This window comes from Myodes glareolus, chromosome X, assembly GCF_982192425.1.
Source record: "Myodes glareolus chromosome X, mMyoGla1.1, whole genome shotgun sequence".
In the NCBI taxonomy this organism is placed as follows: domain Eukaryota; kingdom Metazoa; phylum Chordata; class Mammalia; order Rodentia; family Cricetidae; genus Myodes; species Myodes glareolus.
The window spans coordinates 23,401,167-23,410,964 of NC_142053.1; the positions used below are offsets into that span (position 1 = coordinate 23,401,167).

Genomic DNA, 9,798 nt, shown 5'->3' on the forward strand with positions numbered 1-9,798 from the left:
TCTGGATCTTTGTCCTTTGTGGCCACAGCATGGTGGTAAATCTCCCGGCTTTAGGGTACAGCTAGGATTTACTCCTCCCTCTACTATTTAACCAGCCATGAAACTGCACTACCCGTTTTAGCCTCTGGATCCTTGACTTTCTCATCTGTAAAGTGACGTTTACATTTCTGTGAAGCTCAAATGAAAATACGTTCATGAAATGTCTTGGACAGAATATAGATAATATTATTCTAGGATGTTTTAGGGATGGGCTGAGTGAACATTTATCTACTAGTTCTAATATAGAAACTGATGTCACTGATATTTATGAGCAATGTGTTTCAAAATCTTCCTGTTAGGTCTCATGATAGCATGATTCATGATGCATGAGACACATCTACAGGCTGTCGAAAGGAGTGACAGGTGATCAGTGAACCTCAGAGATCACGCAAGAAGGCAGAGGATATTTAGCATCTTTAAATAAAAGCATTTTGTTTGAACAAAATGCAATTTCATGTACCACCGAGTTCTATTCTGGTCAGAGAAGGGCCTGTGGCATATGACTGAAAGACAACAATGAGCCCTTGAATGCTGTGCTGTCTGTATCTGTCTTTGTTTATTGAATGTTGAAAAGAAATGAAGGATGTTCAGTGCAAGATCTTTTATCCTTTGGACCCCCTGTTTGTATCTGTGATAAAGACTCGACTTTTGAGAACCTACATGTTGAATGTTAGTGAAATTGCATGTAAAATGAAAAAAAAGGAAGGAAACAGTGCTCCATTTCAGGTCTTTAGCAAATCCTTATTGCTATAGTCTAGTTCAAGTCAGCAGGAGCTCTCAGATTATTGTTGGGGGCTTCTAATAGGTGTGGTGACAAGTCTTAGACAGTCTCAACTGGTTACTCACATTTGTTTGCCAAAGTAATCTTTCTAAAAGAAGATGACGAACATCTTACTGGCTTCTTCAAAAACCTTCAGTGGTGACCTACTGGAGGAGTTAGCTTTTTCTCTTTATATAAAGGCCAGCTAGTAAATAGCTTAGACATTTTAGAACATATTAAATTGTAATAGAATGTTCCTTGGCTCTTTTTATTTATTGCTTAAAACTTTGAAAAGCAGTTGTAGCTTTTGGGCTGTACAAGCTGTACAAGAACTAGATTTGGTGTTTCCGGTTGCATTTTGCTGACCTATAGAATAAACAAATACAAGTTCCTTACTACAGTTAACAGTGCCCGCAGACTCTGGCTCGCTGATGCCTTTCAAGACGTATATTGCCAAGGAAACTTTCCATGCCCTTTACGGTAGCTATGGTGAGTTGGTGGCAGTGTCTAGCAGAACAGCAAACAGGTTTTTGCTTGCTTAACACATCACTAAAACTGTCTTTCTTTATCCATCCGGAAACTCCCAATCACTCCACTAAAACTGTCATCTCTTCCATTAAAGGTTCCCTAACTGCCTCCACTAGAATTGGTCTCTGGTTTTCAACAAACGTGACTCTTTGTTTTTTCACTATTTTCCTGAGTTTATTTGTGCTCTCTCTTTTCTCTCTTTTTTTCTCTTTCTCCCCACCTCTCTCAAGCAGATATTTTATTTATATTTGAATTTTTAACATACAGTAGCTGTTTAGTAAATATTTAAGACATAAATGATTTCAGATATGGAAATAGCAAATTGTGCTTGGTATGGTGGCACACGCCTTTAATCCCAGTACGCAGGAGGCAGAGGTAGGTGGACCCTTGTGAGTTCAAGACCATTGTAGTCTGTGGAGAGAGTTCAGGACAAAAAAATGGAGAGTTATCAAATCATCCAACAACAGCAATAGAATAAAAAGAAAGAAATCAGCAGTCCTCTGAACTGCCATTGCAAATAACTGGTCCTCAGAAGGGAAATATTTTGTCTCTATTTTTTTCTGTGACAAGATATCATTTCGTAACTCAGGATGACTTTGAAACTGGTTTCTACCCTCAAATTCCCAGTTTCTCTGACTCAGCCTCCTGACTTCTGTGATTACAGGTGTGTGCCACCACACCTGGCACCAAGCAAGTTATTTTTTGAGTCTGCAGAGAAATAGCTCTCCGGCTCTCATTGTTGCACTTTGCTAGTTTTCTGTTTAAGCTCCCTAGAGCTCCTCAAGGCAGATTAGCCTACTGGATAAGGATTATTTGAAGGATCTCTTCAATTGAAACTGCAAACATGGATATTCGTTATGACTCTGTGTTTAGCTAGCGTTATGACCTTGGATAATTTTTCCCACTTGCAAATGAGACATTTTATAGCAAGTACATACGTCAGACTCTTAAAAGTAAATATCATGTATTTTCTGTCATTTTTGAATATTAGATTTTATCCAGGTTCATAAAATCTTATCTATATACAGGACATAAAGAGTAGAAGCAAAACTCTCTAGGAGAATGAATGGCTATAACGGGAAGAGAAGGTGGTAGAAGGAAGGGGAGGGTGGATACAGTCAAAGTACATGATATACTTGTGCGAAGTTGACTTTATGTAGCCCATGGCTACGTATAATTGCTATGTTTTTTTTTTAAACGATGCTATGTTGCTATGGTACCCTCGTTATCCTGGAATTCCCTATGCAGAGTTGACTGGCCTTGAATTTCAGATCTTGCATCAGCCTCCAAAAGACTAGTATTACAGTCGTGAGCTCCCATGCTCAGCAATACAGATCATTATTATATTTTTGGAGGAGCAATCCAATCTAACTTCACTTATTATCATCGTACATAGGAACATAAAACCTGTCTTTCAATAACTATATTTTAATCGATAGTTTTAGGGCCTTCATGTTGTTGGTGAAAGGTTGGTGACTTTAATAAGTGCTAGAGAACTGCCCTTGGAAAATAACTGCCTCATCTCACTGGTAAAACGTGCTCCAAGTTCCAAGCTGATGACTTATGAGTAGCTTTGGGACATAACTCATTCCTAAGTTTGAGGCTGTCTCTACTTAAAATACATCAAGCATAGGTCAGAGGTACTGGAATAGGAGTCAAACAGATTAAGAGCAAAGCCATAAAATTGTGAGCCAAAAGGAAATATGATATTACTGTGTTCTAAAATTAGAGAAGGGGACAGAGAGTCTTCTCACTGTACATTCTTGAGTGGAAGATGCATAAAGGAAATTGACTGGATAATAAAGAATATGAATATTTGGAAGACTTCAGAAAAATATCATAGTACTTCATGTTGATTAAAAGCTTACTATGTGTCAGAATGAAGCAGAGCAATTCCTACAGACTGTCAATTCCGTCAGAACAGCACTACTGTAAGCAAAATACCATTGCTGTCTTCATTTTCCTAGCAGGGGAAGCAGCACACAGAATGATTCAATTATTTGCCTAAGCTGCCATAGAAAATAAATGCAGTGCAAGAATTTGAACCCAACTCTTGGGATTTCACTATGCACCATCCAATAGCTTTGGCTGTATATGTGGTGCTGCCAACAACGGACGATTTAAGTGTCAGGGATATTCTACTGACCACTTAGTACCTGTAAAAAAGTGGCCCAAGGGAAAATGCATAATGAAAGAGACTGGCTGGCTCAATGGATAGCTTTCTAATGACTTCACCTCATCCTCTTTGGGCAGCAAGTACTCAGAGAACAGATGTCACACCCCACTTGCCCAAGGGGGTGACAAAAGGTGACAAAAGATAAGCATTTTACAACCTAGTTACACCCACTGCTCTTGATTTGAGCCAGACTCTTTTTATATAAGCTGAGACTGAACCTGCTGTAGCTACATATCCCAAACTGGACTTCAACTCAATTCCTCCTAGTACTAGGATTATAGGTGCTTTTTTCTTTTCATGACTTTGTTATCTTAGTCTCACGAGTGATCAACTTTTGGAAGGTAAATAAAAAGGTAACATAGAAAATGATGAAACCAAAGAGCCATCTCCCCAAGAAAATACTGTGAGAGGAAGAGAAGTTTTAGAAACCACACCCATCTACCATTTGCCATGACAGGGAACTTGAGTTAGTTGTTCAAAGTTAAAATGGGAAGTCACCATGATAGAAAGTGTTTAATAAATGCAGCTTGTCAACAATTGAACATGCATACTGTATCTTATTAAATATGGAAAAAAGGAGAAAGATAATTGTAGTCTTGGCCATGAGGACTCTTGGGAAGAGCAGAAATGCTAAAACTCATAAATTTGTATGAGAAGTGGGAGCTGAAATGGCCAGAGGGTCGCTAAGGCACATCATGGAAGAGAAGGCAGAGAGACAGAAGGCAAAAGAATAACATTTTCAGTTTAGATATTTTCATAAGAAATTGATATGACAGAAATTAAAAATTTGTCAAAACAACATTGGTTGTGAAACATTCATTAATATTTACAATATGCAAACAACTTTAATATAAGAATTTCAAATATATACTACAGTAATTTATTTAAAACCACTTATGAAAAGATATATTGTTGTATATTCAATAGATACTTATTGATATCAGATATTATCACCTACGGATGAGAAATCATTGGTTATTTCTCCTTTAGTATCAAATTGGAGCAGATGTCTAGAAAACATTCTATAAGGACCAATGCCGTTGTCTATAGGCACCATTTTGTGTATCTATCTGGTGTGGCAAGTTCAAAGATAGCTGATTATAAAAATATCATGCCTTAAAAATCCTATGGTTTATATTTCAGAAAACGTCCCTCCTGGCAGCATTAAATAGACTCAGAGGACTTAAAACTGAATACATGAAGTTGACATGAAAACTAATGGCGGCTCAGGGGTATAAGTGGGGAGGGAGTTGAGGATGGGCTGGATTAAAATGTATTATCTGTGAAATTCTCCAACGCTAAATTAAAAAATATCTGAATGAACATTTAAAGCCACCGAGAGACATAAAAAAATACTAAAATGTCAAGAATCAGAGTGATGCATTTTTTTAAAGACCTAAACAGTAACAAGATCTCTGTGATGGGTTACTGTGAATATGGATATAGTGGCCACTTTCTTAAACCTATACTGTTATTTTTTTTGTGAACTATTCTGGTCATATTAATGGCTTTAGGTCATAATGTAGCTTAAAACTACATTAATATCTATGGTCAACCTGTTAGTGGATGCGAGTGGTAACCATAAAGTGAATGTTCACTAACAGTTTTCATGATATTTACGTAAAAAATACATTGAGGGGTCGGAGTGATGGCTCAGTGGATAAGATCACTTGCTGCTCTTGTGGAGGACCTGGATTCAGCTCCCAGAATCCACACAGCAGCTCACAAACACTAACACCTCCAGGTTCAGGGGCTCTGACACCCTTTTGTTGGCCTCCGAGGGCATGACATGTATTTGTTACACATACATATATGCAAGCAAAGCATTTATATACATAAAATAAACATAAATCTTCAAAGAATGCATTGAAGTAATGGGTTAATTTTCTATTTTTTCCTTGGTCTCTGGAGAAGTTAGAAAAGAACAATTAGGATTCTTTTGATTCCCAGTGCCTAACTGCTTAAACTCACTTTACATGCTTATCTTCCAGGATGGAAGGTGGGGGATTTAACATGGCGGCAAGTAATTCATACCACTGAGAAAAGCTTGTTCTTTTGACTGAGGTTTCTAGTACACATGACTGGGTGACATGTTTTTCACAGGTAGAGAAAGCTTTGAGCCTTGCCTCCATACAACAGATGCTGAGCATATGAAAACCACAATGTGGAAGCAGGAAATGAGGGGGAAAGGCAGAGGCAAAGTGAACATGCTGAGAAGTAAACCCAGAATCATGCTGACAAACATGGCGTGTAATTCATGGGTAAGATGACTATGACATCACTCCCACAAAGATGAGCAGGAATTCTGTGATTGCTACTAAGAAGGCACTGGTCCAGGTTCCCAAGGCCAATGTACATGAAGATTTGATTATTCACAATGAGGGTGGAATAGGGGGACTGGAGATGTGCCATAAGCCACAACTGCAAGGAGTCACTCATCCTTAGAAAGAAGGATGAGGTCATCTGGGCATAGCAGCTGGTAGGGGTGACAGTGGGCAAGTCTCTGAAGCATCAGATCAGTACACAGTAGTCCCAACAAAGGTCAAGGAAGGCTAGATTACTAAAAAGAAAAATGGATGAGCCTGTGGTGAATCCCATCTCATTGCAACAACAATAAGGCCGTTCCCTAACTATTGTGACCAGGGAGAAAAACCAGCAGTCACACAGAAGGCAGCTTTAATTCAAGGTTGCCGGGGAAATGAATTTATTCACCTAAGAGGCATCGTCTCCTCTGAAACTTCCTATTTGCTCAAGTGCCCGGGAAAGGAGACAAAACCGAATGTGGTCTATAGGGGGACGGAGAGGGCATTTTAATAAGCTGTTGAAATTCGTGTTCTTTTGTGTCATTTGTTTACTGGGTTAGGCTCAGCTGTTCAAGTGGTCAATGTTGAAAATGTATCTTCTCTTTGCCTTTTTGCCTTATAAAAATTTTAATGACTATGAATAACTGATTATGTTTTTGCCCTGTTAGAGACCAAATAAGGGTGCTTATATATGAGCAAGCTAGTCAATCATTAGTATTGATTTGAACAATAATTACTCTCATAAATGAGCTTAGCTAAATGATTGACTTTATATTTAATACAGAGCCAAATATACTATGCCTCCCTTTCAAAATGTAAAAAAAAAAAAAAGAAACCAAACAACAACAACAACAACAAAACCAAGCAAACTTTACACAAACTCCAGTATCTCCCTTTTAATGCTGGGAATTTCTCTACTACTTCACTGTTTCTCTATTATTCTTCTTACATGTCATATTAAAACAACCTGGAATTCTAAATTATAAAATGTGTAGGTAAAGCAACCATTAAATTCAATAGGAAAACAGTCCTACCCAAAGTGACATTATAGAAACAAAGCCATTAGTGGAGTTATTGAAATCTCATTCTCTGTTCAATTATTTTAGTATTTTTCTTTAATTGAACATAGCGTAGTATGTTCCATCCTACTAGCACCATATGGTTTAAAGAATAGAAAAATCCTATGAGACAAAGGTTGCCAGATTGTGATTAGGTACAAGCCAGATTTTAAATGCATATTTCCAAAAGTGTTAAAAAGGAAAAGGCAGCATTAATTTTACATGAAAGAAATGACCAATGGAAGTCCCTTTTGGTTTTATGAATTTCTTATGTAGGCACAGCGTCGATTTTCTCAAACTGTGTACTTACATTAGTGCTTATATAATTGGGTAATTCTTTATAAGCAAGACAGAATATTGAAAAACAGAGAACAAACTAGGGAGCTAGCTAGATCTAAGCATAAATGCTTTCAGCCACTAATAAATTGTGTAATTTTGAAAAATTTACTTGTTTCCTGTGCGAAATGGAAATATGACTTAACCCCTGGTAGGACTGTTCTTAGAATGATAGAGTTTCCACAAAGCAGTCCATAAGAAAAAAGAAAGCATGTTGACACTCTGTGACATTATTAGTTAGTTGTTTGAAATGTTCAATTTGTTTAGGAAGGGAGCTTAAGAGAGTACTTGGCACATTCCTCGTCACCTAAGATGCTTTCACCCCTTTTCTGCTTTCAATCCCTATGTATGGTTTCCCTTCAGCTTGAATCTCATTCTTGTAAGCATGTGTTCAAATGCCATTTTGTCTTACCTTTCTCTGTGAGCTTATCATGTTCCAGAAACAATACAATCTGAAGTTTGAGGTTAGAGTAACAAGTAAAGAAAGTTTGACTGCGTAAGTCATTAAAATTTCTTCCTGATAGTAGGCGGGAAAGACACACAAAGAGATGAAAATTACTCACTGACTTGGGGCTGGAGGATAGGAGCAGAGAAGTGCACCTCATTCATAACAAATATTTTTGCAGTTGGCAACACCCCCGCACATGACTAATCTCCAGAAAGAAATTTGATTCCTTTAGCTACAAGGAAAAGAGGAACGCAGGCAGCTGTGACGATAAATCTTCCTATCAGTTGTGGTTATGAAGCTGGAAAATCTCGAGTTAGCTGTGCTGGTGAATCATGCACATTTATTTTTACTTGTTTGAATATCTTTTCTTTCATCTACACAAAGGTGGCTCATAATCAAGCTATCACAAAAGGTTGGTCTCCAAAAAACAATAAAATAATTTTCTAGCATACATAATAATAGTATAAATACCAGTTCGTGACATGTAGTTTTTCTTTACCTGAGTAAATATTAAATGATATTTCTTCTTGGAGTGTTCAAAAATTCTGTTACTTTGTTCACAGCAGCATAAAAAATAGAGATGTCTTTTCTGCATACATCAAGATTCTTTTAAAATATTGGTGTTTGCCCAAATCTTTACAGATCACACATATTTCAGCATAGTTATGAAAAGTCATAATTCAAATATAAGAGTGAGTTTTTGAAATTTAAATACTCTTTGGGTGGTTTAAGAATTTATAATTGGCTTTCTCTCAAGCCAGTGATACTGGAAAGATGGACAAGTGTCATGGTCTCTGTACTGCTTGGAAGCTACATTGTCACCAAAGGGGTCATGGTAAGCAACACAAGAAAGCCCTGAAGGCCAATCTTTTTGGAGGTGCATCTCATGCAAAAGGAAAAAGGTTCTAGAAAAAGTCGAGTTTGAAGCCAAGCAGCCAAATTCTGCTATCAGGAAGTGTGTCAGGGTGCAGCTCATCAAGAAGGACAAGAAGACCACAGCTTTCATGTCCAGTGATGACTGATTGAACTTCATTGAGGAAAACAATTAAGTTCTGGTTGGTGAATTTGGTTAAAAATGTTATGAAAAGGTGATATTCCTGGATTCTGCTTTAAATTAGTTAAAGTAGCCAGTGGAGGTTTTGGCCCCATACAAAGGTAAGAAGGAAAGACCAAGATCATAAATTTTGAGAATGGAAACACAGTAACAAATTTTCATATTCTAAAAACAGGAATTTATAATTGTGGGCCTGGAGCAATGATTCAGTGGTTAAGAGCACTTGATGTTCTTGTAGAGGGCCCAGATATAATTGTTAGCAACCACATGGTGTCTCACAGACGTCTTTAATTACAGTTCCAAGGGATCTGACCCCTTCTTGTATCTCCTGTGTGTACCAGGCATAGATGCAGTGCAATATATACATGGAGGTAAAATAGTTGTCCACATAATATAATTATGAAATGCTTTTTAAAGGGGCTGTCATTTACTACGTTGAGGTAACTTGTCAATGGTTATCCCACTGAGGAAAATGGCACTACCTCCCACAATACACTAATTACTAATAGTCCATCATGGGCTCCTCTTTCTGTACATGATGAAATGTAGAGGGCCTTAATTTGGGGCAGGTTTTGTGGTATACAATTTTTTGTTCAGAAAAATTTAAACTTTAGCTTCTTAATACAAAGAATATGTACCAAAAAGAATATTTTCAGCTAGCTAGTAGAGCTTTTACACTGCAGCTTATGGGTCACTTCTACATGTCCTCACAATAGTTTTTGGTTCTATCCCTTCTCAACTGGTAAGGTTCAAAATATCTTACATTTTCATGGAAATTTTCAAAAATATGAAAGCGAATAAATTGGTGAATATTGGCAGAGGCATGCGAATTTGGAGACATTGCAGTGCCATGAAGGAAATATTGTGGAGAGCGCATGGTTGACGCTTCTCTAATGAAGATGGCAGAACTGGCACAGAGGCCAGCTACTGGAGAGATGTAAGGCCTCTGCTCTCTGGGCACCTGATGAAAGTCTCATTCTGCTAAAAGCGAGGCATCTGATAAACTGGGGATTTGCCTTGCTGACGATTTCTCAGAACTCTAAAGAAACATTGAAGGGAAATGATCCTGTGGTCTTAATTATAATGAGATGGATGG

General features: G+C 37.6%; 1 pseudogene; it reads left to right on the forward strand.

Moving 5' to 3' along the window:
* The first annotated feature begins 8,422 nt into the window (after positions 1-8,422).
* On the forward strand, positions 8,423-8,829 carry LOC125410654 (small ribosomal subunit protein uS12 pseudogene; annotated as a pseudogene).
* Positions 8,830-9,798: the final 969 nt, after the last annotated feature.